This window comes from Myodes glareolus, unplaced genomic scaffold (assembly GCF_982192425.1).
Source record: "Myodes glareolus unplaced genomic scaffold, mMyoGla1.1 HAP1_SCAFFOLD_88, whole genome shotgun sequence".
Lineage (NCBI taxonomy): Eukaryota > Metazoa > Chordata > Mammalia > Rodentia > Cricetidae > Myodes > Myodes glareolus.
Window position 1 is genome coordinate 418,484 of NW_028263248.1, and position 27,753 is coordinate 446,236.

Here is a 27,753-nt window from a genome sequence, read left to right on the forward strand (position 1 = left end):
AATGCTTGAAATTAGTTTAAGGCACTTTCAAAGGAAAGTGATTTTCTCTGAAAGGACAGCATTTAGAAAGTGATGCAACACTCCATTCACTTCGCACAGTGAATTGAAGTGTTGGAACAGACTGCTTCTCTTTCAGAGAATCGCATGTGAGTTTCTGGTGAATGCTTGTAAGAAGCTTAAGGCACTTTCAAAGGAAAGTGAAGTTCTCTGATAGGACAGCATTTAAAAAGTGAAGCAACACTCCATTCACTTCGCACGATGAATTGAAGTGTTGGAACAGACTGCTTTTCTTTCAGAGAAACGCATGTGAGTTTCTTGTGAATTCTTGCAAGTTGCTTAAGGCACTTTCAAAGGAGAGTGATTTTCTCTGAAAGGACAGCATTTAGAAACTGAAGCAACACTCCATTCACTTCGCACAGTGAATTGAAGTGTTGGAACAGACTGCTTCTCTTTCAGAGAAACGCATGTGAGTTTCTGGTGAATGCTTGTAAGTAGCTTAAGGCACTTTCAAAGGAAAGTGATTTTCTCTGAAAGGACAGCATTTAGAAAGTGAAGCAACACTCCATTCACTTCGTGCAGTGAATTGAAGTGTTGGAACAGACTGCTTCTCTTTCAGAGAAACGCATGTGAGTTTCTTCCTAATGCTTGCAAGTAGCTTAAGGCACTTTCAAGGGAAAGTGATTTTCTCTGAAAGGACAGCATTTCGAAAGTGAAGCATCACTCCATTCACTTCGCACAGTGAATTGAAGTGTTGGAACAGACTGCTTCTCTTTCAGAAAAACGCATGTGAGTTTCTTCCTAATGCTTGCAAGTAGCTTAAGGCACTTTCAAGGGAAAGTGATTTTCTCTGAAAGGACAGCATTTAGAAAGTGAAGCAACACTCCATTCACTTCGCACAGTGAATTGAAGTGTTGGAACAGACTGCTTCTCTTTCAGAGAAACGCATGTGAGTTTCTGTTGAATGCTTGTAAGTAGCTTAAGGCACTTTCAAAGGAAAGTGATTTTCTCTGAAAGGACAGCATTTAGAAAGTGAAGCAATACTCCATTCACTTCGCACAGTGAATTGAAGTGTTGGAACAGACTGCTTCTCTTTCAGATAAACGCATGTGAGTTTCTGTTGAATGCTTGTAAGAAGCTTAAGGCACTTTCAAAGGAAAGTGATTTTCTCTGAAAGGACAGCATTTAGAAAGTGAAGCAACACTCCATTCACTTCGCAGAGTGAATTGAAGTATTGGAACAGACTGCTTCTCTTTCAGAGAAACGCATGTGAGTTTCTGGTGAATGCTTGTAAGTAGCTTAAGGCACTTTCAAAGGAAAGTGATTTTCTCTGAAAGGACAGCATTTAGAAAGTGAAGCAACACTCCATTCACTTCGCACGATGAATTGAAGTGTTGGAACAGACTGCTTCTCTTTCAGAGAAACGCATGTGAGTTTCTTGTGAATTCTTTCAAGTTGCTTAAGGCACTTGCAAAGGAAAGTGATTTTCTCTGAAAGGACAGCATTTAGAAAGTGAAGCAACACTCCATTCACTTCGCACAGTGAATTGAAGTGTTGGAACAGACAGCTTCTCTTTAAGAGAAACGCATGTGAGTTTTTTGTGAATGCTTGAAATTAGTTTAAGGCACTTTCAAAGGAAAGTGATTTTCTCTGAAAGGACAGAATTTAGAAAGTGATGCAACACTCCATTCACTTCGCACAGTGAATTGAAGTGTTGGAACAGACTGCTTCTCTTTCAGAGAAACGCATGTGAGTTTCTGGTGAATGCTTGTAAGAAGCTTAAGGCACTTTCAAAGGAAAGTGAAGTTCTCTGATAGGACAGCATTTAAAAAGTGAAGCAACACTCCACTCACTTCGCACGATGAATTGAAGTGTTGGAACAGACTGCTTTTCTTTCAGAGAAACGCATGTGAGTTTCTTGTGAATTCTTGCAAGTTGCTTAAGGCACTTTCAAAGGAGAGTGATTTTCTCTGAAAGGACAGCATTTAGAAACTGAAGCAACACTCCATTCACTTCGCACAGTGAATTGAAGTGTTGGAACAGACTGCTTCTCTTTCAGAGAAACGCATGTGAGTTTCTGGTGAATGCTTGTAAGTAGCTTAAGGCACTTTCAAAGGAAAGTGATTTTCTCTGAAAGGACAGCATTTAGAAAGTGAAGCAACACTCCATTCACTTCGCACAGTGAATTAAAGTATTGGAACAGACTGCTTCTCTTTCAGAGAAACGCATGTGGGTTTCTTCCTAATGCTTGCAAGTAGCTTAAGGCACTTACAAGGGAAAGTGATTTTCTCTGAAAGGACAGCATTTAGAAAGTGAAGCAACACTCCATTCACTTCGCACAGTGAATTGAAGTGTTGGAACAGACTGCTTCTCTTTCAGCGAAATGCATGTGAGTTTCTTCCTAATGCTTGCAAGTAGCTTAAAGCACTTTCAAGGGAAAGTGATTTTCTCTGAAAGGACAGCATTTAGAAAGTGAAGCAACACTCCATTCACTTCGCACAGTGAATTGAAGTGTTGGAACAGACTGCTTCTCCTTCAGAGAAACGCATGTGAGTTTCTGGTGAATGCTTGTGTAACATGAGGGCCAGCTCGTTGGGGTTTCTGTCCCGCCCAGTACCCCAACAAGCCAGCAAGTCCCAAGGAAAATCACACGGAGTCTACATCAGGTTATAAACTGATTGGCCCATTAGGTCAGGCTTCTAGTTAACTCTTATAACATATATTACCCCATTATCCTTATCTATGTTAGCCACATGGGCTCAGTACCTTTCTCAGTGTGACAGCTTACATGTTGCCTCTTCGGTGATCTGCGCAGGAGTGAAGGAATGGCTTCCTGCTTTCCAGGATACTCCTGTTTTCATTGCATCACCTCTACTTCCTGTCTGGTTTTCCCACCTATACTGCCTGCCTGGCCAATCAGCGTTTTATTAAAATATGATTGACAGAATACAGACAATTCTCCCGCACCATTTCCTTCTTTTTTTTTAAAAAAAACAAAGAAAAATACCCATAGTCCATTTGTTGGGAATGTGGGCGTAGTATTTCAGGCTACTTCCTGCTGGTTGGGGGCACTGATGATCTTATGGGGACCTAAAGAAAATTTAGAGTTATAATCAAGTCCTGACTGAAGTATCCTGGGAGTCTTGATCATCGCAGGCTGCAGTCTTGAATCAGTTCTGGATGTAGAACTCTGTCATCTGGGCCATCTGTTCCTGTCGGAGATTTCTCAGGTGGCCTCCCTTGGTCAAAGATGATTTTTCTTAACTCTGAATAAATCCATAGCCTCTCATTTTCTGTGGAAACAAAAGCAAAATCTCTTCTCCAAAGTAACATACCTTTTGACTTCAGTTTTGAAGCCAAGGTATTTTCAAAATACCTATCTTGGGTTAGTTCAGCAGCATTTATAAACAAAAGTCTTTTAGCAACTGTTGCTCCTTCCTCAGCATTCAAACAATCCAAAGAGAGCATAATAGCATACGGTATCAAGATTCTCTGTGTATTTTCCATCTTTATTTTAACTTCTATTTCTTTTATTTTTACTTTTACTTTTTGAGACAGGTTCTCTGTATATCTTTGTCCTGGAATAACTCTGTAGACCAGGCTGTCTTTGAACTCACAGAGATCCTCCTGTCTCTGCCTCCCCAGTGCTGGGATTAAAGGTGTATGCTACTACACCTTGAACTCACAGAGATCTGTCTCTGCCTCCCAGGCATTGGGATTAAAGGCGTGTACTACCACACCTTGAGGTCACAGAGGTCAATCTACCTCTACCCCTTGAAGTCACAGAGGTCAATATGCCTCTGCCTCCCAGGCATTGGGATTAAAGGTGTGTACCACCACACCCAACTACTCTCTTTCTTTCCTTTTAACTTTAAGAACTTTAACTTTTAGCCTGCATATACACACTGTAAACCATTTAGAGGTTTTCTTCATCTTTGAATCTCTCTTTACTGTTTATCTCTCTTTTTCTGACCACATGAGCCTTTAATTTACAAAGCAATATGGGAAGCCGTGGCTTTGACAGCTAGATCCAGCTCATTCCTTAGCTTTCCAGACTCATAGCTGAGATACCAGCCACAGCTGTGTTCACTGCCACAACTTGTCGTGTTTCAAGGTCCTTGCTAGCAAGCAAGCTGCATCATTCTGCTCACAGACCATACTCAGTCGGACTGCCTGCCTGAAAGAGTCAGAGTTTGTCCTGGCAGGACAGCCCAGAAAGCCGGCACTTCAAAACAGCACAGCTTTTTTTCTGCTACGACCGAAAAGCATGCGCTCAGCTCTCCACCAACAGCATCCAAGTGTTTCGTGGCAGGACCTCCCAATGAGCTGCAAGGTTTTGCAGCCAAGGCTGAGTCAAGAAGCCTCTCCTAGATGAGAGCACTTGCCCGCCTCTAGCAAGCAGAGCAGAACCGAAAAACTGCTGCCACCAAGAAAACATACCCCACTCTACTCTTTCCCAAACTCTCCCAGGCCTTCCGTGGACTCACCTATCCACGTCTGGGCGCCATATGTAACATGAGGGCCAGCTCGTTGGGGTTTCTGTCCCGCCCAGTACCCCAACAAGCCAGCAAGTCCCAAGGAAAATCACACGGAGTCTACATCAGGTTATAAACTGATTGGCCCATTAGGTCAGGCTTCTAGTTAACTCTTATAACATATATTACCCCATTATCCTTATCTATGTTAGCCACATGGGCTCAGTACCTTTCTCAGTGTGACAGCTTACATGTTGCCTCTTCGGTGATCTGCGCAGGAGTGAAGGAATGGCTTCCTGCTTTCCAGGATACTCCTGTTTTCATTGCATCACCTCTACTTCCTGTCTGGTTTTCCCACCTATATGGCCTGCCTGGCCAATCAGCGTTTTATTAAAATATGATTGACAGAATACAGACAATTCTCCCGCACCATGCTTGTAAGTAGCTTAAGGCACTTTCAAAGGAAAGTGATTTTCTCTGAAAGGACAGCATTTAGAAAGTGAAGCAACACTCCATTCACTTCGCACAGTGAATTGAAGTGTTGGAACAGACTGCTTCTCTTTCAGAGAAATGCATGTGAGTTTCTGTTGAATGCTTGTAAGTACCTTAAGGCACTTTCAAAGGAAAGTGATTTTCTCTGAAAGGACAGCATTTAGAAAGTGAAGCAACACTCCATTCACTTCGCACAGTGAATTGAAGTGTTGGAACAGACTGCTTCTCTTTCAGAGAAACGCATGTGAGTTTCTTCCTAATGCTTGCAAGTAGCTTAAGGCACTTTCAAGGGAAAGTGATTTTCTCTGAAAGGACAGCATTTAGAAAGTGAAGCAACACTCCATTCACTTCGCACAGTGAATTGAAGTGTTGGAACAGACTGCTTCTCTTTCATAGAAACGCATTAGAGTTTCTTGTGAATGCTTGCAAGTTGCTTAAGGCACTTACAAAGGAAAGTGATTTTCTCTGAAAGGACAGCATTTAGAAAGTGAAGCAACACTCCATTCACTTCGCAGAGTAAATTGAAGTGTTGGAACAGACTGCTTCTCTTTCAGAGAAATGCATGTGAGTTTCTGTTGAATGCTTGTAAGAAGCTTAAGGCACTTTCAAAGGAAAGTGATATTCTCTGAAAGGACAGCTTTTAGAAAGTGAAGCAACACTCCATTCACTTCGCACATTGAATTGAATTGTTGGAGCATACTGCTTCTCTTTCAGAGAAACGCATGTGAGTTTCTGTTGAATGCTTGTAAGTAGCATAAGGCACTTTCAAAGGAAAGTGATTTTCTCTGAAAGGACAGCATTTAGAAAGTGAAGCAACACTCCATTCACTTCGCACAGTGAATTGAAGTGTTGGAACAGACTGCTTCTCTTTCAGAGAAATGCATGTGAGTTTCTGTTGAATGCTTGTAAGAAGCTTAAGGCACTTTCAAAGGAAAGTGATTTTCTCTGAAAGGACAGCATTTAGAAAGTGAAGCAACACTCCATTCACTTCGCACGATGAACTGAAGTGTTGGAACAGACTGCTTCTCTTTCAGAGAAACGCATGTGAGTTTCTTGTGAATTCTTGCAAGTTGCTTAAGGCACTTTCAAAGGAAAGTGATTTTCTCTGAAAGGACAGCATTTAGAAACTGAAGCAACACTCCATTCACTTCGCACAGTGAATTGAAGTGTTGGAACAGACTGCTTCTCTTTCAGAGAAACGCATGTGAGTTTCTGGTGAATGCTTGTAAGAAGCTTAAGGCACTTTCAAAGGAAAGTGATTTTCTCTGAAAGGACAGCATTTAGAAACTGAAGCAACACTCCATTCACTTCGCACAGTGAATTGAAGTGTTGGAACAGACTGCTTCTCTTTCAGAGAAATGCATGTGAGTTTCTTCCTAATGCTTGCAAGTAGCTTAAGGCACTTTCAAGGGAAAGTGATTTTCTCTGAAAGGACAGCATTTAGAAAGTGAAGCAACACTCCATTCACTTCGCACAGTGAATTGAAGTGTTGGAACAGACTGCTTCTTTTTCAGAGAAATGCATGTGAGTTTCTGGTGAATGCCTGTAAGAAGCTTAAGGCACTTTCAAAGGAAAGTGATTTTCTCTGAAAGGACAGCATTTAGAAAGTGAAGCAACACTCCATTCACTTCGCACATTGAATTGAATTGTTGGAGCATACTGCTTCTCTTTCCGAGAAACGCATGTGAGTTTCTGTTGAATGCTTGTAAGTAGCATAAGGCACTTTCAAAGGAAAGTGATTTTCTCTGAAAGGACAGCATTTAGAAAGTGAAGCAACACTCCATTCACTTCGCACAGTGAATTGAAGTGTTGGAACAGACTGCTTCTCTTTCAGAGAAATGCATGTGAGTTTCTGTTGAATGCTTGTAAGAAGCTTAAGGCACTTTCAAAGGAAAGTGATTTTCTCTGAAAGGACAGCATTTAGAAAGTGAAGCAACACTCCATTCACTTCGCACGATGAACTGAAGTGTTGGAACAGATTGCTTCTTTTTCAGAGAAACGCATGTGAGTTTCTTGTGAATACTTGCAAGTTGCTTAAGGCACTTTCAAAGGAAAGTGATTTTCTCTGAAAGGACAGCATTTAGAAACTGAAGCAACACTCCATTCACTTCGCACAGTGAATTGAAGTGTTGGAACAGACTGCTTCTCTTTCAGAGAAACGCATGTGAGTTTCTGGTGAATGCTTGTAAGAAGCTTAAGGCACTTTCAAAGGAAAGTGATTTTCTCTGAAAGGACAGGATTTAGAAAGTGAAGCAACACTCCATTCACTTCGCACAGTGAATTGAAGTGTTGGAACAGACTGCTTCTCTTTCAGAGAAATGCATGTGAGTTTCTTCCTAATGCTTGCAAGTAGCTTAAGGCACTTTCAAGGGAAAGTGATTTTCTCTGAAAGGACAGCATTTAGAAAGTGAAGCAACACTCCATTCACTTCGCACAGTGAATTGTAGTGTTGGAACAGACTGCTTCTCTTCAGAGAAACGCATGTGAGTTTCTTCCTAATGCTTGCAAGTAGCTTAAGGCACTTTCAAGGGAAAGTGATTTTCTCTGAAAGGACAGCATTTAGAAAGTGAAGCAACACTCCATTCACTTCGCACAGTGAATTGAAGTGTTGGAACAGACTGCTTCTCTTTCAGAGAAACGCATGTGAGTTTCTGGTGAATGCTTGTAAGTAGCTTAAGGCACTTTCAAAAGAAAGTGATTTTCTCTGAAAGGACAGCATTTAGAAAGTGAAGCAACACTCCATTCACTTCGCACAGTGAATTGAAGTGTTGGAACAGACTGCTTCTCTTTCAGAGAAATGCATGTGAGTTTCTGTTGAATGCTTGTAAGTACCTTAAGGCACTTTCAAAGGAAAGTGATTTTCTCTGAAAGGACAGCATTTAGAAAGTGAAGCAACACTCCATTCACTTCGCAGAGTGAATTGAAGCATTGGAACAGACTGCTTCTCTTTCAGAGAAATGCATGTGAGTTTCTGGTGAATGCTTATAAGTAGCTTAAGGCACTTTCAAAGGAAAATGATTTCCTGTGAAAGGACAGCATTTAGAATGTGAGGCAACACTCCATTCACTTCGCACAGTGAATTGAAGTGTTGGAACAGACTGCTTCTCTTTCAGAGAAACGCATGTGAGTTTCTGTTGAATGCCTGTAAGTAGCTTAAGGCACTTTCAAAGGAAAGTGATTTTCTCTGAAAGGACAGCATTTAGAAAGTGAAGCAACACTCCATTCACTTCGCAGAGTGAATTGAAGTGTTGGAACAGACTGCTTCTCTTTCAGAAAAACGCATGTGAGTTTCTTCCTAATGCTTGCAAGTAGCTTAAGGCACTTTCAAAGGAAAGTGATTTTCTCTGAAAGGACAGCATTTAGAAAGTGAAGCAACACTCCATTCACTTCGCACAGTGAATTGAAGTGTTGGAACAGACTGCTTCTCTTTCAGAGAAACGCATGTGAGTTTCTGGTGAATGCTTGTAAGTAGCTTAAGGCACTTTCAAAGGAAAGTGATTTTCTCTGAAAGGACAGCATTTAGAAAGTGAAGCAACACTCCATTCACTTCGCAGAGTGAATTGAAGTGTTGGAACAAACGGCTTCTCTTTCAGAGAAACGCATGTGAGTTTCTGTTGAATGCTTGTAAGTAGCTTAAGGCACTTTCAAAGGAAAGTGATTTTCTCTGAAAGGACAGCATTTAGAAAGTGAAGCAACACTCCATTCCCTTCGTGCAGTGAATTGAAGTGTTGGAACAGAGTGCTTCTCTTTCATAGAAACGCATTAGTGTTTCTTGTGAATGCTTGCAAGTAGCTTAAGGCACTTTCAAAGGAAAGTGATTTTCTCTGAAAGGACAGGATTTAGAAAGTTAAGCAACACTCCATTCACTTCGCAGTGTGAATTGAAGTGTTGGAACAGACTGCTTCTCTTTCAGAGAAATGCATGTGAGTTTCTGTTGAATGCTTGTAAGTAGCTTAAGGCACTTTCAAAGGAAAGTGATTTTCTCTGAAAGGACAGCATTTAGAAAGTGAAGCAACAATATATTCACTTCGCAGAGTGAATTGAAGTATTGGAACAGACTGCTTCTCTTTCAGAGAAACGCATGTGAGTTTCTGGTGAATGCTTGTAAGAAGCTTAAGGCACTTTCAAAGGAAAGTGATTTTCTCTGAAAGGACAGCATTTAGAAAGTGAAGCAACACTCCATTCACTTCGCACGATGAATTGAAGTGTTGGAACAGACTGCTTCTCTTTCAGAGAAACGCATGTGAGTTTCTGGTGAATTCTTGCAAGTTGCTTAAGGCACTTTCAAAGGAAAGTGATTTTCTCTGAAAGTACGGCATTTAGAAACTGAAGCAACACTCCATTCACTTCGCACAGTGAATTGAAGTGTTGGAACAGACTGCTTCTCTTTCAGAGAAACGCATGTGAGTTTCTGGTGAATGCTTGTAAGTAGCTTAAGGCACTTTCAAAGGAAAGTGATTTTCTCTGAAAGTACAGCATTTAGAAAGTGAAGCAACACTCCATTCACTTCGCAGAGTGAATTGAAGTATTGGAACAGACTGCTTCTCTTTCAGAGAAACGCATGTGAGTTTCTTCCTAATGCTTGCAAGTAGCTTAAGGCACTTTCAAGGGAAAGTGATTTTCTCTGAAAGGACAGCATTTAGAAAGTGAAGCAACACTCCATTCACTTCGCACAGTGAATTGAAGTGTTAAAACAGACTGCTTCTCTTTCAGAGAAACGCATGTGAGTTTCTGGTGATTGCTTGTAAGTAGCTTAAGGCACTTTCAAAGGAAAGTGATTTTCTCTGAAAGGACAGCATTTAGAAAGTGAAGCAACACTCCATTCACTTCGCAGAGTGAATTGAAGTGTTGGAACAAACTGCTTCTCTTTCAGAGAAACGCATGTGAGTTTCTGTTGAATGCTTGTAAGTAGCTTAAGGCACTTTCAAAGGAAAGTGATTTTCTCTGAAAGGACAGCATTTAGAAAGTGAAGCAACACTCCATTCCCTTCGTGCAGTGAATTGAAGTGTTGGAACAGAGTGCTTCTCTTTCATAGAAACGCATTAGTGTTTCTTGTGAATGCTTGCAAGTAGCTTAAGGCACTTTCAAAGGAAAGTGATTTTCTCTGAAAGGACAGGATTTAGAAAGTTAAGCAATACTCCATTCACTTCGCAGTGTGAATTGAAGTGTTGGAACAGACTGCTTCTCTTTCAGAGAAATGCATGTGAGTTTCTGTTGAATGCTTGTAAGTAGCTTAAGGCACTTTCAAAGGAAAGTGATTTTCTCTGAAAGGACAGCATTTAGAAAGTGAAGCAACAATATATTCACTTCGCAGAGTGAATTGAAGTATTGGAACAGACTGCTTCTCTTTCAGAGAAACGCATGTGAGTTTCTGGTGAATGCTTGTAAGAAGCTTAAGGCACTTTCAAAGGAAAGTGATTTTCTCTGAAAGGACAGCATTTAGAAAGTGAAGCAACACTCCATTCACTTCGCACGATGAATTGAAGTGTTGGAACAGACTGCTTCTCTTTCAGAGAAACGCATGTGAGTTTCTGGTGAATTCTTGCAAGTTGCTTAAGGCACTTTCAAAGGAAAGTGATTTTCTCTGAAAGGACGGCATTTAGAAACTGAAGCAACACTCCATTCACTTCGCACAGTGAATTGAAGTGTTGGAACAGACTGCTTCTCTTTCAGAGAAACGCATGTGAGTTTCTGGTGAATGCTTGTAAGTAGCTTAAGGCACTTTCAAAGGAAAGTGATTTTCTCTGAAAGGACAGCATTTAGAAAGTGAAGCAACACTCCATTCACTTCGCAGAGTGAATTGAAGTATTGGAACAGACTGCTTCTCTTTCAGAGAAACGCATGTGAGTTTCTTCCTAATGCTTGCAAGTAGCTTAAGGCACTTTCAAGGGAAAGTGATTTTCTCTGAAAGGACAGCATTTAGAAAGTGAAGCAACACTCCATTCACTTCGCACAGTGAATTGAAGTGTTGGAACAGACTGCTTCTCTTTCAGAGAAACGCATGTGAGTTTCTGGTGAATGCTTGTAAGTAGCTTAAGGCACTTTCAAAGGAAAGTGATTTTCTCTGAAAGGACAGCATTTAGAAAGTGAAGCAACACTCCATTCACTTCGCACAGTGAATTGAAGTGTTGGAACAGACTTCTTCTCTTTAAGAGAAATGCATGTGAGTTTCTGTTGAATGCTTGTAAGTACCTTAAGGCACTTTCAAAGGAAAGTGATTTTCTCTGAAAGGACAGCATTTAGAAAGTGAAGCAACACTCCATTCACCTCGCACAGTGAATTGAAGTGTTGGAACAGACTGCTTCTCTTTCAGAGAAACGCATGTGAATTTCTTCCTAATGCTTGCAAGTAGCTTAAGGCACTTTCAAGGGAAAGTGATTTTCTCTGAAAGGACAGCATTTAGAAAGTGAAGCAACACTCCATTCACTTCGCACAGTGAATTGAAGTGTTGGAACAGACTGCTTCTCTTTCATAGAAACGCATTAGTGTTTCTTGTGAATGCTTGCAAGTTGCTTAAGGCACTTTCGAAGGAAAGTGATTTTCTCTGAAAGGACATAATTTAGAAAGTGAAGCAACACTCCATTCACTTCGCACAGTGAATTGAAGTGTTGGAACAGACTGCTTCTCTTTCAGAGAAATGCATGTGAGTTTCTGTTGAATGCTTGTAAGAAGCTTAAGGCACTTTCAAAGGAAAGTGATTTTCTCTGAAAGGACAGCATTTAGATAGCGAGGCAACACTCCATTCACTTCGCACAGTGAATTGAAGTGTTGGAACAGACTGCTTCTTTTTCAGAGAAACGGATGTGAGTTTCTTCCTAATGCTTGCAAGTAGCTTAAGGCACTTTCAAAAGAAAGTGATTTTCTCTGAAAGGACAGCATTTAGAAAGTGAAGCAACACTCCATTCACTTCGCACAGTGAATTGAAGTGTTGGAACAGACTGCTTCTCTTTCAGAGAAATGCATGTGAGTTTCTGTTGAATGCTTGTAAGTAACTTAAGGCACTTTCAAAGGAAAGTGATTTTCTCTGAAAGGACAGCATTTAGAAAGTGAAGCAACACTCCATTCACTTCGCAGAGTGAATTGAAGCATTGGAACAGACTGCTTCTCTTTCAGAGAAATGCATGTGAGTTTCTGGTGAATGCTTGTAAGTAGCTTAAGGCACTTTCAAAGGAAAATGATTTCCTCTGAAAGGACAGCATTTAGAAAGTGAGGCAACACTCTATTCACTTCGCACAGTGAATTGAAGTGTTGGAACAGACTGCTTCTCTTTCAGAGAAACGCATTTGAGTTTCTGTTGAATGCTTGTAAGTAGCTTAAGGCACTTTCAAAGGAAAGTGATTTTCTCTGAAAGGACAGCATTTAGAAAGTGAAGCAACACTCCATTCACTTCGCACAGTGAATTGAAGTGTTGGAACAGACTGCTTCTCTTTCAGAAAAACGCATGTGAGTTTCTTCCTAATGCTTGCAAGTAGCTTAAGGCACTTTCAAAGGAAAGTGATTTTCTCTGAAAGGACAGCATTTAGAAAGTGAAGCAACACTCCATTCACTTCGCACAGTGAATTGAAGTGTTGGAACAGACTGCTTCTCTTTCAGAGAAACGCATGTGAGTTTCTGGTGAATGCTTGTAATTAGCTTAAGGCACTTTCAAAGGAAAGTGATTTTCTCTGAGAGGACAGCATTTAGAAAGTGAAGCAACACTCCATTCACTTCGCAGAGTGAATTGAAGTGTTGGAACAAACTGCTTCTCTTTCAGAGAAACGCATGTGAGTTTCTGTTGAATGCTTGTAAGTAGCTTAAGGCACTTTCAAAGGAAAGTGATTTTCTCTGAAAGGACAGCATTTAGAAAGTGAAGCAACACTCCATTCCCTTCGTGCAGTGAATTGAAGTGTTTGAACAGAGTGCTTCTCTTTCATAGAAACGCATTAGTGTTTCTTGTGAATGCTTGCAAGTACCTTAAGGCACTTTCAAAGGAAAGTGATTTTCTCTGAAAGGACAGGATTTAGAAAGTGAAGCAACACTCCATTCACTTCGCACAGTGAATTGAAGTGTTGGAACAGACTGCTTCTCTTTCAGAGAAATGCATGTGAGTTTCTGGTGAATGCTTGTAAGTAGCTTAAGGCACTTTCAAAGGAAAGTGATTTTCTCTGAAAGGACAGCATTTAGAAAGTGAAGCAACACTCCATTCACTTCGCAGAGTGAATTGAAGTATTGGAACAGACTGCTTCTCTTACAGAGAAACGCATGTGAGTTTCTGGTGAATGCTTGTAAGAAGCTTAAGGCACTTTCAAAGGAAAGTGATTTTCTCTGAAAGGACAGCATTTAGAAAGTGAAGCAACACTCCATACACTTCGCACGATGAATTGAAGTGTTGGAACAGACTGCTTCTCTTTCAGAGAAACGCATGTGAGTTTCTTGTGAATTCTTGCAAGTTGCTTAAGGCACTTTCAAAGGAAAGTGATTTTCTCTGAAAGGACAGCATTTAGAAACTGAAGCAACACTCCATTCACTTTGCACAGTGAATTGAAGTGTTGGAACAGACTGCTTCTCTTTCAGAGAAACAGATGTGAGTTTCTGGTGAATGCTTGTAAGTAGCTTAAGGCACTTTCAAAGGAAAGTGATTTTCTCTGAAAGGACAGCATTTAGAAAGTGAAGCAACACTCCATTCACTTCGCACAGTGAATTGAAGTATTGGAACAGACTGCTTCTCTTTCAGAGAAACGCATGTGAGTTTCTTCCTAATGCTTGCAAGTAGCTTAAGGCACTTTCAAGGGAAAGTGATTTTGTCTGAAAGGACAGCATTTAGAAAGTGAAGCAACACTCCATTCACTTCGCACAGTGAATTGAAGTGTTGGAACGGACTGCTTCTCTTTCAGAGAAACGCATGTGAGTTTCTTCCTAATGCTTGCAAGTAGCTTAAAGCACTTTCAAGGGAAAGTGATTTTCTCTGAAAGGACAGCATTTAGAAAGTGAAGCAACACTCCATTCACTTTGCACAGTGAATTGAAGTGTTGGAACAGAATGCTTCTCTTTCAGAGAAACGCATGTGAGTTTCTGGTGAATGCTTGTAAGTAGCTTAAGGCACTTTCAAAGGAAAGTGATTTTCTCTGAAAGGACAGCATTTAGAAAGTGAAGCAACACTCCATTCACTTCGCACAGTGAATTGAAGTGTTGGAACAGACTGCTTCTCTTTCAGAGAAATGCATGTGAGTTTCTGTTGAATGCTTGTAAGTACCTTAAGGCACTTTCAAAGGAAAGTGATTTTCTCTGAAAGGACAGCATTTAGAAAGTGAAGCAACACTCCATTCACTTCGCACAGTGAATTGAAGTGTTGGAACAGACTGCTTCTCTTTCAGAGAAACGCATGTGAATTTCTTCCTAATGCTTGCAAGTAGCTTAAGGCACTTTCAAGGGAAAGTGATTTTCTCTGAAAGGACAGCATTTAGAAAGTGAAGCAACACTCCATTCACTTCGCACAGTGAATTGAAGTGTTGGAACAAACTGCTTCTCTTTCATAGAAACGCATTAGTGTTTCTTGTGAATGCTTGCAAGTTGCTTAAGGCACTTTCAAAGGAAAGTGATTTTCTCTGAAAGGACATAATTTAGAAAGTGATGCAACACTCCATTCACTTCGCACAGTGAATTGAAGTGTTGGAACAGACTGCTTCTCTTTCAGAGAAATGCATGTGAGTTTCTGTTGAATGCTTGTAAGAAGCTTAAGGCACTTTCAAAGGAAAGTGATTTTCTCTGAAAGGACAGCATTTAGAAAGTGAAGCAACACTCCATTCACTTCGCACATTGAATTGAAGTGTTGGAGCAGACTGCTTCTCTTTCAGAGAAACGCATGTGAGTTTCTGTTGAATGCTTGTAAGTACCTTAAGGCACTTTGAAAGGAAAGTGATTTTCTCTGAAAGGACAGCATTCAGAAAGCAAGGCAACACTCCATTCACTTCACACTGTGAATTGAAGTGTTAGAACAGACTGCTTCTCTTTCAGAGAAACGCATGTGAGTTTCTTCCTATTGCTTGGAAGTAGCTTAAGGCACTTTCAAAGGAAAGTGATTTTCTCTGAAAGGACAGCATTTAGAAAGTGAGGCAACACTCCATTCACTTCACACAGTGAATTGAAGTGTTAGAACAGACTGCTTCTCTTTCAGAGAAACGCATGTGAGTTTCTTCCTAATGCTTGCAAGTAGCTTAAGGCACTTTCAAAGGAAAGTGATTTTTTCTGAAAGGACAGCATTTAGAAAGTGAAGCAACACTCCATTCACTTCGCACAGTGAATTGAAGTGTTGGAACAGACTGCTTCTCTTTCAGAGAAATGCATGTAAGTTTCTGTTGAATGCTTGTAAGTAGCTTAAGGCACTTTCAAAGGAAAGTGATTTTCTCTGAAAGGACAGCATTTAGAAAGTGAAGCAACACTCCATTCACTTCGCAGAGTGAATTGAAGTCTTGGAACAGACTGCTTCTCTTTCAGAGAAACGCCTGTGAGTTTCTGGTGAATGCTTGTAAGTAGCTTAAGGCACTTTCAAAGGAAAGTGGTTTTCTCTGAAAGGACAGCATTCAGAAAGTGAAGCAACACTCCATTCACTTCGCACAGTGAATTGAAGTGTTGGAACAGACTGCTTCTCTTTCAGAGAAACGCATGTGAGTTTCTTGTGAATTCTTGCAAGTTGCTTAAGGCACTTTCAAAGGAAAGTGATTTTCTCTGAAAGGACAGCATTTAGAAAGTGAAGCAACACTCCATTCACTTCGCACATTGAATTGAAGTGTTGGAACAGACTGCTTCTCTTTCATAGAAACGCATTAGTGTTTCTTGTGAATGCTTGCAAGTTGCTTAAGGCACTTTCAAAGGAAAGTGATTTTCTCTGAAAGAACATAATTTAGAAAGTGAAGCAACACTCCATTCACTTCGCACAGTGAATTGAAGTGTTGGAACAGACTGCTTCTCTTTCAGAGAAATGCATGTGAGTTTCTGTTGAATGCTTGTAAGAAGCTTAAGGCACTTTCAAAGGAAAGTGATTTTCTCTGAAAGGACAGCATTTAAAAAGTGAATCAACACTCCATTCACTTTGCACATTGAATTGAAGTATTGGAGCAGACTGCTTCTCTTTCAGAGAAACGCATGTGAGTTTCTGTTGAATGCTTGTAAGTAGCATAAGGCACTTTGAAAGGAAAGTGATTTTCTCTGAAAGGACAGCATTTAGAAAGCGAGGCAACACTCCATTCACTTCACACAGTGAATTGAAGTGTTGGAACAAACTGCTTCTCTTTCAGAGAAACGCATGTGAGTTTCTTCATAATGCTTGCAAGTAGCTTAAGGCTCTTTCAAAGGAAAGTGATTTTTTCTGAAAGGACAGGATTTAGAAAGTGAAGCAACACTCCATTCACTTCGCACAGTGAATTGAAGTGTTGGAACAGACTGCTTCTCTTTCAGAGAAACGCATGTGAGTTTCTTCCTATTGCTTGCAAGTAGCTTAAGGCACTTTCAAAGGAAAGTGATTTTCTCTGAAAGGACAGCATTTAGAAAGTGAAGCAACACTCCATTCACTTCGCACAGTGAATTGAAGTGTTGGAACAGACTGCTTCTCTTTCAGAGAAACGCATGTGAGTTTCTGGTGAATGCTTGTAAGTAGCTTAAGGTACTTTCAAAGGAAAGTGATTTTCTCTGAAAGGACAGCATTTAGAAAGTGAAGCAACACTCCATTCACTTCGCACAGTGAATTGAAGTGTTAGAACAGACTGCTTCTCTTTCAGAGAAATGCATGTGAGTTTCTGTTGAATGCTTGAAAGTAGCTTAAGGCACTTTCAAAGGAAAGTGATTTTCTCTGAAAGGACAGCATTTAGAAAGTGAAGCAACACTCCATTCACTTCGCACATTGAATTGAAGTGTTGGAGCAGACTGCTTCTCTTTCAGAGAAACGCATGTGAGTTTCTGTTGAATGCTTGTAAGTAGCATAAGGCACTTTGAAAGGAAAGTGATTTTCTCTGAAAGGACAGCATTTAGAAAGCGAGGCAACACTCCATTCACTTCACACAGTGAATTGAAGTGTTGGAACAAACTGCTTCTCTTTCAGAGAAACACATGTGAGTTTCTTCCTAATGCTTGCAAGTAGCTTAAGGCACTTTCAAAGGAAAGTGATTTTCTCTGAAAGGACAGGATTTAGAAAGTGAAGCAACACTCCATTCACTTCGCACAGTGAATTGAAGTGTTAGAACAGACTGCTTCTCTTTCAGAGAAACGCATGTGAGTTTCTTCCTATTGCTTGCAAGTAGCGTAAGGCACTTTCAAAGGAAAGTGATTTTCTCTGAAAGGACAGCATTTAGAAAGTGAAGCAACACTCCATTCACTTCGCACAGTGAATTGAAGTGTTGGAACAGACTGCTTCTCTTTCAGAGAAACGCATGTGAGTTTCTGGTGAATGCTTGTAAGTAGCTTAAGGCACTTTCAAAGGAAAGTGATTTTCTCTGAAAGGACAGCATTTAGAAAGTGAAGCAACACTCCATTCACTTCGCACAGTGAATTGAAGTGTTAGAACAGACTGCTTCTCTTTCAGAGAAATGCATGTGAGTTTCTGGTGAATGCTTGAAAGTAGCTTAAGGCACTTTCAAAGGAAAGTGATTTTCTCTGAAAGGACAGCATTTAGAAAGTGAAGCAACACTCCAGTCACTTCGCACAGAGAATTGAAGTGTTGGAACAGATTGCTTCTCTTTCAGAGAAATGCATGTGAGTTTCTGTTGAATGCTTGTAAGTAGCTTAAGGCACATTCAAAGGAAAGGTATTTTCTCTGAAAGGACATCATTTACAAAGGGAAGCAACACTATATTCACTTCGCACACTGAATTGAAGTGTTGGAACAGACTGCTTCTCTTTCAGAGAAACGCATGTGAGTTTTTTGTGAATGCTTGAAAGTAGTTTTGGGCACTTTCAATGGAAAGTGATTTTCTCTGAAAGGACAGCATTTAAAAAGTGAGGCAACACTCCATTCACTTCGCACAGTGAATTGAAGTGTGGGAACAGACTGCTTCTCTTTCAGAGCAACGCATGTGAGTTTCTTCCTAATGCTTGCAAGTAGCTTAAGGCACTTTCAAAGGAAAGTGATTTTCTCTGAAAGGACAGCATTTAGATAGTGAAGCAACACTCCATTCACTTCGCAGAGTGAATTGAAGTGTTGGAACAGACTGCTTCTCTTTCAGAGAAACGCATGTGAGTTTCTGGTGAATGCTTGTAAGTAGCTTAAGGCACTTTCAAAGGAAAGTGATTTTCTCTGAAAGGACAGCATTTAGAAAGTGAAGCAACACTCCATTCACTTCGCACAGAGAATTGAAGTGTTGGAACAGATTGCTTCTCTTTCAGAGAAATGCATGTGAGTTTCTGTTGAATGCTTGTAAGTAGCTGAAGGCACATTCAAAGGAAGGGGATTTTCTCTGAAAGGACAGCATTTAGAAAGTGAAGCAACACTATATTCACTTCGCACACTGAATTGAAGTGTTGGAACAGACTGCTTCTCTTTCAGAGAAACGCATGTGAGTTTTTTGTGAATGCTTGAAAGTAGTTTTGGGCACTTTCAATGGAAAGTGATTTTCTCTGAATGGACAGCATTTAAAAAGTGAGGCAACACTCCATTCACTTCGCACAGTGAATTGAAGTGTTGGAACAGACTGCTTCTCTTTCAGAGAAACGCATGTGAGTTTCTTCCTAATGCTTGCAAGTAGCTTAAGGCACTTTCAAAGGAAAGTGATTTTCTCTGAAAGGACAGCATTTAGAAAGTGAAGCAACACTCCATTCACTTCGCACAGTGAATTGAAGTCTTGGAACAGAAGGCTTCTCTTTCATAGAAACGCATTAGTGTTTCTTGTGAATACTTGCAAGTAGTTTAAGGCTCTTTCAAAGGAAAGTGATTTTCTCTGAAAGGACAGCATTTAGAAAGTGAAGCAACACTCCATTCACTTCGCACAGAGAATTGAAGTGTTGGAACAGATTGCTTCTCTTTCAGAGAAATGCATGTGAGTTTCTGTTGAATGCTTGTAAGTAGCTTAAGGCACTTTCAAAGGAAAGTGATTTTCTCTGAAAGGACAGCATTTAGAAAGTGAACCAACACTCCATTCACTTCGCACATTGAATTGAATTGTTGGAACAGACTGCTTCTCTTTCAGAGAAACGCATGTGAGTTTCTGTTGAATGCTTGTAAGTAGCTTAAGGCACTTTCAAAGGAAAGTGATTTTCTCTGAAAGGACAGCATTTAGAAAGTGAGGCAACACTCCATTCACTTCACACAGTGAATTGAAGTGTTAGAACAGACTGCTTCTCTTTCAGAGAAACGCATGTGAGTTTCTTCCTAATGCTTGCAAGTAGCTTAAGGCACTTTCAAAGGAAAGTGATTTTTTCTGAAAGGACAGCATTTAGAAAGTGAAGCAACACTCCATTCACTTCGCACAGTGAATTGAAGTGTTGGAACAGACTGCTTCTCTTTCAGAGAAATGCATGTAAGTTTCTGTTGAATGCTTGTAAGTAGCTTAAGGCACTTTCAAAGGAAAGTGATTTTCTCTGAAAGGACAGCATTTAGAAAGTGAAGCAACACTCCTTTCACTTCGCAGAGTGAATTGAAGTATTGGAACAGACTGCTTCTCTTTCAGAGAAACGCCTGTGAGTTTCTGGTGAATGCTTGTAAGTAGCTTAAGGCACTTTCAAAGGAAAGTGATTTTCTCTGAAAGGACAGCATTCAGAAAGTGAAGCAACACTCCATTCACTTCGCACAGTGAATTGAAGTGTTGGAACAGACTGCTTCTCTTTCAGAGAAACGCATGTGAGTTTCTTGTGAATTCTTGCAAGTTGCTTAAGGCACTTTCAAAGGAAAGTGATTTTCTCTGAAAGGACAGCATTTAGAAAGTGAAGCAACACTCCATTCACTTCGCACATTGAATTGAAGTGTTGGAACAGACTGCTTCTCTTTCATAGAAACGCATTAGTGTTTCTTGTGAATGCTTGCAAGTTGCTTAAGGCACTTTCAAAGGAAAGTGATTTTCTCTGAAAGAACGTAATTTAGAAAGTGAAGCAACACTCCATTCACTTCGCACAGTGAATTGAAGTGTTGGAACAGACTGCTTCTCTTTCAGAGAAATGCATGTGAGTTTCTGTTGAATGCTTGTAAGAAGCTTAAGGCACTTTCAAAGGAAAGTGATTTTCTCTGAAAGGACAGCATTTAAAAAGTGAATCAACACTCCATTCACTTTGCACATTGAATTGAAGTGTTGGAGCAGACTGCTTCTCTTTCAGAGAAACGCATGTGAGTTTCTGTTGAATGCTTGTAAGTAGCATAAGGCACTTTGAAAGGAAAGTGATTTTCTCTGAAAGGACAGCATTTAGAAAGCGAGGCAACACTCCATTCACTTCACACAGTGAATTGAAGTGTTGGAACAAACTGCTTCTCTTTCAGAGAAACGCATGTGAGTTTCTTCCTAATGCTTGCAAGTAGCTTAAGGCTCTTTCAAAGGAAAGTGATTTTTTCTGAAAGGACAGGATTTAGAAAGTGAAGCAACACTCCATTCACTTCGCACAGTGAATTGAAGTGTTGGAACAGACTGCTTCTCTTTCAGAGAAACGCATGTGAGTTTCTTCCTATTGCTTGCAAGTAGCTTAAGGCACTTTCAAAGGAAAGTGATTTTCTCTGAAAGGACAGCATTTAGAAAGTGAAGCAACACTCCATTCACTTCGCACAGTGAATTGAAGTGTTGGAACAGACTTCTTCTCTTTCAGAGAAACGCATGTGAGTTTCTGGTGAATGCTTGTAAGTAGCTTAAGGTACTTTCAAAGGAAAGTGATTTTCTCTGAAAGGACAGCATTTAGAAAGTGAAGCAACACTCCATTCACTTCGCACAGTGAATTGAAGTGTTAGAACAGACTGCTTCTCTTTCAGAGAAATGCATGTGAGTTTCTGGTGAATGCTTGAAAGTAGCTTAAGGCACTTTCAAAGGAAAGTGATTTTCTCTGAAAGGACAGCATTTAGAAAGTGAAGCAACACTCCAGTCACTTCGCACAGAGAATTGAAGTGTTGGAACAGATTGCTTCTCTTTCAGAGAAATGCATGTGAGTTTCTGTTGAATGCTTGTAAGTAGCTTAAGGCACATTCAAAGGAAAGGGATTTTCTCTGAAAGGACAGCATTTAGAAAGGGAAGCAACACTATATTCACTTCGCACACTGAATTGAAGTGTTGGAACAGACTGCTTCTCTTTCAGAGAAACGCATGTGAGTTTCTTGTGAATTCTTGCAAGTTGCTTAAGGCACTTTCAAAGGAAAGTGATTTTCTCTGAAAGGACAGCATTTAAAAAGTGAGGCAACACTCCATTCACTTCGCACAGTGAATTGAAGTGTGGGAACAGACTGCTTCTCTTTCAGAGCAACGCATGTGAGTTTCTTCCTAATGCTTGCAAGTAGCTTAAGGCACTTTCAAAGGAAACTGATTTTCTCTGAAAGGACAGCATTTAGAAAGTGAAGCAACACTCCATTCACTTCGCAGAGTGAATTGAAGTGTTGGAACAGACTGCTTCTCTTTCAGAGAAACGCATGTGAGTTTCTGGTAAATGCTTGTAAGTAGCTTAAGGCACTTTCAAAGGAAAGTGATTTTCTCTGAAAGGACAGCATTTAGAAAGTGAAGCAACACTCCATTCACTTCGCACAGAGAATTGAAGTGTTGGAACAGATTGCTTCTCTTTCAGAGAAATGCATGTGAGTTTCTGTTGAATGCTTGTAAGTAGCTTAAGGCACTTTCAAAGGAAAGTGATTTTCTCTGAAAGGACAGCATTTAGAAAGTGAAGCAACACTCCAGTCACTTCGCACAGAGAATTGAAGTGTTGGAAGAGACTGCTTCTCTTTCAGAGAAACGCATGTGGGTTTTTTGTGAATGCTTGAAAGTAGTTTTGGGCACTTTCAATGGAAAGTGATTTTCTCTGAATGGACAGCATTTAAAAAGTGAGGCAACACTCCATTCACTTCGCACAGTGAATTGAAGTGTTGGAACAGACTGCTTCTCTTTCAGAGAAACGCATGTGAGTTTCTTCCTAATGCTTGCAAGTAGCTTAAGGCACTTTCAAAGGAAAGTGATTTTCTCTGAAAGGACAGCATTTAGAAAGTGAAACAACACTCCATTCACTTCGCACAGTGAATTGAAGTGTTGGAACAGAAGGCTTCTCTTTCATAGAAACGCATTAGTGTTTCTTGTGAATGCTTGCAAGTAGCTTAAGGCACTTTCAAAGGAAAGTGATTTTCTCTGAAAGGACAGCATTTAGAAAGTGAAGCAACACTCCATTCACTTCGCACAGAGAATTGAAGTGTTGGAACAGATTGCTTCTCTTTCAGAGAAATGCATGTGAGTTTCTGTTGAATGCTTGTAAGTAGCTTAAGGCACTTTCAAATGAAAGTGATTTTCTCTGAAAGGACAGCATTTAGAAAGTGAACCAACACTCCATTCACTTCGCACATTGAATTGAAGTGTTGGAACAGACTGCTTCTCTTTCAGAGAAACGCATGTGAGTTTCTGTTGAATGCTTGTAAGTAACTTAAGGCACTTTCAAAGGAAAGTGATTTTCTCTGAAAGGACAGCATTTAGAAAGTGAGGCAACACTCCATTCACTTCGCACAGTGAATTGAAGTGTTGGAACAGATTGCTTCTCTTTCAGAGAAATGCATGTGAGTTTCTGTTGAATGCTTGTAAGTAGCTTAAGGCACATTCAAAGGAAAGGGATTTTCTCTGAAAGGACAGCATTTAGTAAGGGAAGCAACACTATATTCATTTCGCACACTGAATTGAAGTGTTGGAACAGACTGCTTCTCTTTCAAAGAAAGGCATGTGAATTTTTTGTGAATGTGAGTTTTTTGTGAATGCTTGAAAGTAGTTTCGGGCACTTTCAATGGAAAGTGATTATCTCTGAAAGGACAGCATTTAAAAAGTGAGGCAACACTCCATTCCCTTCGCACAGTGAATTGAAGTGTGGGAACAGACTGCTTCTCTTTCAGAGCAACGCATGTGAGTTTCTTCCTAATGCTTGCTAGTAGCTTAAGGCACTTTCAAAGGAAAGTGATTTTCTCTGAAAGGACAGCATTTAGAAAGTGAAGCAACACTCCATTCACTTCGCACAGTGAATTGAAGTGTTGGAACAGACTGCTTCTCTTTCAGAGAAACGCATGTGAGTTTCTGGTGAATGCTTGTAAGTAGCTGAAGGCACTTTCAAAGGAAAGTGATTTTCTCTGAAAGGACAGCATTTAGAAAGTGAAGCAACACTCCATTCACTTCGCACAGAGAATTGAAGTGTTGGAACAGATTGCTTCTCTTTCAGAGAAATGCATGTGAGTTTCTGTTGAATGCTTGCAAGTAGCTGAAGGCACATTAAAAGGAAAGGGATTTTCTCTGAAAGGACAGCATTTAGAAAGTGAAGCAACACTATATTCACTTCGCACACTGAATTGAAGTGTTGAAACAGACTGCTTCTCTTTCAGAGAAACGCATGTGAGTTTTTTGTGAATGCTTGAAAGTAGTTTAGGGCACTTTCAATGGAAAGTGATTTTCTCTGAATGGACAGCATTTAAAAAGTGAGGCAACACTCCATTCACTTCGCACAGTGAATTGAAGTGTTGGAACAGACTGCTTCTCTTTCATAGAAACGCATGTCAGTTTCTTCCTAATGCTTGCAAGTAGCTTAAGGCACTTTCAAAGGAAAGTGATTTTCTCTGAAAGGACAGCATTTAGAAAGTGAAGCAACACTCCATTCACTTCGCACAGTGAATTGAAGTGTTGGAACAGAAGGCTTCTCTTTCATAGAAACGCATTAGTGTTTCTTGTGAATGCTTGCAAGTAGCTTAAGGCACTTTCAAAGGAAAGTGATTTTCTCTGAAAGGACAGCATTTAGAAAGTGAAGCAACACTCCATTCACTTCGCACAGAGAATTGAAGTGTTGGAACAGATTGCTTCTCTTTCAGAGAAATGCATGTGAGTTTCTGTTGAATGCTTGTAAGTAGCTTAAGACACTTTCAAAGGAAAGTGATTTTCTCTGAAAGGACAGCATTTAGAAAGTGAACCAACACTCCATTCACTTCGCACATTGAATTGAAGTGTTGAAACAGACTGCTTCTCTTTCAGAGAAACGCATGTGAGTTTCTGTTGAATGCTTGTAAGTAGCTTAAGGCACTTTCAAAGGAAAGTGATTTTCTCTGAAAGGACAGCATTTAGAAAGTGAGGCAACACTCCATTCACTTCACTCAGTGAATTGAAGTGTTAGAACAGACTGCTTCTCTTTCAGAGAAACGCATGTGAGTTTCTTCCTATTGCTTGCAAGTTGCTTAAGGCACTTTCAAAGGAAAGTGATTTTTTCTGAAAGGACAGCATTTAGAAAGTGAAGCAACACTCCATTCACTTCGCACAGTGAATTGAAGTGTTGGAACAGACTGCTTCTCTTTCAGAGAAATGCATGTGAGTTTCTGTTGAATGCTTGTAAGTAGCTTAAGGCACTTTCAAAGGAAAGTGATTTTCTCTGAAAGGACAGCATTTAGAAAGTGAAGCAACACTCCATTCACTTCGCAGAGTGAATTGAAGTATTGGAACAGACTGCTTCTCTTTCAGAGAAACGCCTGTGAGTTTCTGGTGAATGCTTGTATGTAGCTTAAGGCACTTTCAAAGGAAAGTGATTTTCTCTGAAAGGACAGCATTTAGAAAGTGAAGCAACACTCCATTCACTTCGCACAGTGAATTGAAGTGTTGGAACAGACTGCTTCTCTTTCAGAGAAACGCATGTGAGTTTCTTGTGAATTCTTGCAAGTTGCTTAAGGCACTTTCAAAGGAAAGTGATTTTCTCTGAAAGGACAGGATTTAGAAAGTGAAGCAACACTCCATTCACTTCGCACAGTGAATTGAAGTGTTGGAACAGACTGCTTCTCTTTCAGAGAAATGCATGTGAGTTTCTGTTGAATGCTTGTAAGTAGCTTAAGGCACTTTCAAAGGAAAGTGATTTTCTCTGAAAGGACAGCATTTAGAAAGTGAAGCAACACTCCATTCACTTCGCAGAGTGAATTGAAGTATTGGAACAGACTGCTTCTCTTTCAGAGAAACGCATGTGAGTTTCTGGTGAATGCTTGTAAGAAGCTTAAGGCACTTTCAAAGGAAAGTGATTTTCTCTGAAAGGACAGCATTTAGAAAGTGAAGCAACACTCCATTCACTTCGCACGATGAATTGAAGTGTTGGAACAGACTGCATCTCTTTCAGAGAAACGCATGTGAGTTTCTTGTGAATTCTTGCAAGTTGCTTAAGGCACTTTCAAGGAAAGTGATTTTCTCTGAAAGGACAGCATTTAGAAACTGAAGCAACACTCCATTCACTTCGCACAGTGAATTGAAGTGTTGGAACAGACTGCTTCTCTTTCAGAGAAACGCATGTGAGTTTCTGGTGAATGCTTGTAAGTAGCTTAAGGCACTTTCAAAGGAAAGTGTTTTTCCCTGAAAGGACAGCATTTAGAAAGTGAAGCAACACTCCATTCACTTCGCACAGTGAATTGAAGTATTGGAACAGACTGCTTCTCTTTCAGAGAAACGCATATGAGTTTCTTCCTAATGCTTGCAAGTAGCTTAAGGCACTTTCAAGGGAAAGTGATTTTCTCTGAAAGGACAGCATTTAGAAAGTGAAGCAACACTCCATTCACTTCGCACAGTGAATTGAAGTGTTGGAACAGACTGCTTCTCTTTCAGAGAAACGCATGTGAGTTTCTTCCTAATGCTTGCATGTAGCTTAAAGCACTTTCAAGGGAAAGTGATTTTCTCTGAAAGGACAGCATTTAGAAAGTGAAGCAACACTCCATTCACTTCGCACAGTGAATTGAAGTGTTGGAACAGACTGCTTCTCTTTCAGAGAAACGCATGTGAGTTTCTGGTGAATGCTTGTAAGTAGCTTAAGGCACTTTCAAAGGAAAGTGATTTTCTCGGAAAGGACAGCATTTAGAAAGTGAAGCAACACTCCATTCACTTCGCACAGTGAATTGAAGTGTTGGAACAGACTGCTTCTCTTTCATAGAAACGCATTAGTGTTTCTTGTGAATGCTTGCAAGTTGCTTAAGGCACTTTCAAAGGAAAGTGATTTTCTCTGAAAGGACATAATTTAGAAAGTGAAGCAACACTCCATTCATTTCGCACATTGAATTGAAGTGTTGGAGCGGACTGCTTCTCTTTCAGAGAAACGCATGTGAGTTTCTGTTGAATGCTTGTAAGTAGCATAAGGCACTTTGAAAGGAAAGTGATTTTCTCTGAAAGGACAGCATTTAGAAACTGAAGCAACACTCCATTCACTTCACACAGTGAATTGAAGTGTTGGAACAAACTGCTTCTCTTTCAGAGAAACGCATGTGAGTTTCTTCCTAATGCTTGCAAGTAGCTTAAGGCACTTTCAAAGGAAAGTGATTTTCTCTGAAAGGACAGGATTTAGAAAGTGAAGCAACACTCCATTCATTTCGCAGAGTGAATTGAAGTGTTGGAACAGACTGCTTCTCTTTCAGAGAAACGCATGTGAGTTTCTTCCTATTGCTTGGAAGTAGCTTAAGGCACTTTCAAAGGAAAGTGATTTTCTCTGAATGGACAGCATTTAGAAAGTGAAGCAACACTCCATTCACTTCGCACAGAGAATTGAAGTGTTGGAACAGATTGCTTCTCTTTCAGAGAAATGCATGTGAGTTTCTGTTGAATGCTTGTAAGCAGCTTAAGGCACTTTCAAAGGAAAGTGATTTTCTCTGAAAAGACAGCATTTAGAAAGTGAACCAACACTCCATTCACTTCGCACATTGAATTGAAGTGTTGGAACAGACTGCTTCTCTTTCAGAGAAACGCATGTGAGTTTCTGTTGAATGCTTGTAAGTAGCTTAAGGCACTTTCAAAGGAAAGTGATTTTCTCTGAAAGGACAGCATTTAGAAAGTGAGGCAACACTCCATTCACTTCACACAGTGAATTGAAGTGTTAGAACAGACTGCTTCTCTTTCAGAGAAACGCATGTGAGTTTCTTCCTAATGCTTGCAAGTAGCTTAAGGCACTTTCAAAGGAAAGTGATTTTTTCTGAAAGGACAGCATTTAGAAAGTGAAGCAACACTCCATTCACTTCGCACAGTGAATTGAAGTGTTGGAACAGACTGCTTCTCTTTCAGAGAAATGCATGTGAGTTTCTGTTGAATGCTTGTAAGTAGCTTAAGGCACTTTCAAAGGAAAGTGATTTTCTCTGAAAGGACAGCATTTAGAAAGTGAAGCAACACTCCATTCACTTCGCAGAGTGAATTGAAGTATTGGAACAGACTGCTTCTCTTTCAGAGAAACGCCTGTGAGTTTCTGGTGAATGCTTGTAAGTAGCTTAAGGCACTTTCAAAGGAAAGTGATTTTCTCTGAAAGGACAGCATTTAGAAAGTGAAGCAACACTCCATTCACTTCGCACAGTGAATTGAAGTGTTGGAACAGACTGATTCTCTTTCAGAGAAACGCATGTGAGTTTCTTGTGAATTCTTGCAAGTTGCTTAAGGCACTTTCAAAGGAAAGTGATTTTCTCTGAAAGGACAGCATTTAGAAACTGAAGCAAAACTCCATTCACTTCGCACAGTGAATTGAAGTGTTGGAACAGACTGCTTCTCTTTCAGAGAAACGCATGTGAGTTTCTGGTGAATGCTTGTAAGTAGCTTAAGGCACTTTCAAAGGAAAGTGATTTTCTCTGAAAGGACAGCATTTAGAAAGTGAAGCAACACTCCATTCATTTCGCACAGTGAATTGAAGTGTTTGA

The 27,753-nt window shown here is 40.2% G+C and overlaps 1 long non-coding RNA gene across 1 annotated transcript; it reads right to left on the reverse strand.

The window, feature by feature from the left end:
* Nucleotides 1-2,661: 2,661 nt before the first annotated feature.
* On the reverse strand, nucleotides 2,662-4,740 carry LOC148117058 (uncharacterized). The gene is made up of 2 exons (XR_015737211.1): nucleotides 4,702-4,740; nucleotides 2,662-3,290 (listed from the first exon to the last, which is right to left on the reverse strand). It is a non-coding gene; the product is annotated as an uncharacterized LOC148117058 (long non-coding RNA).
* Nucleotides 4,741-27,753: the final 23,013 nt, after the last annotated feature.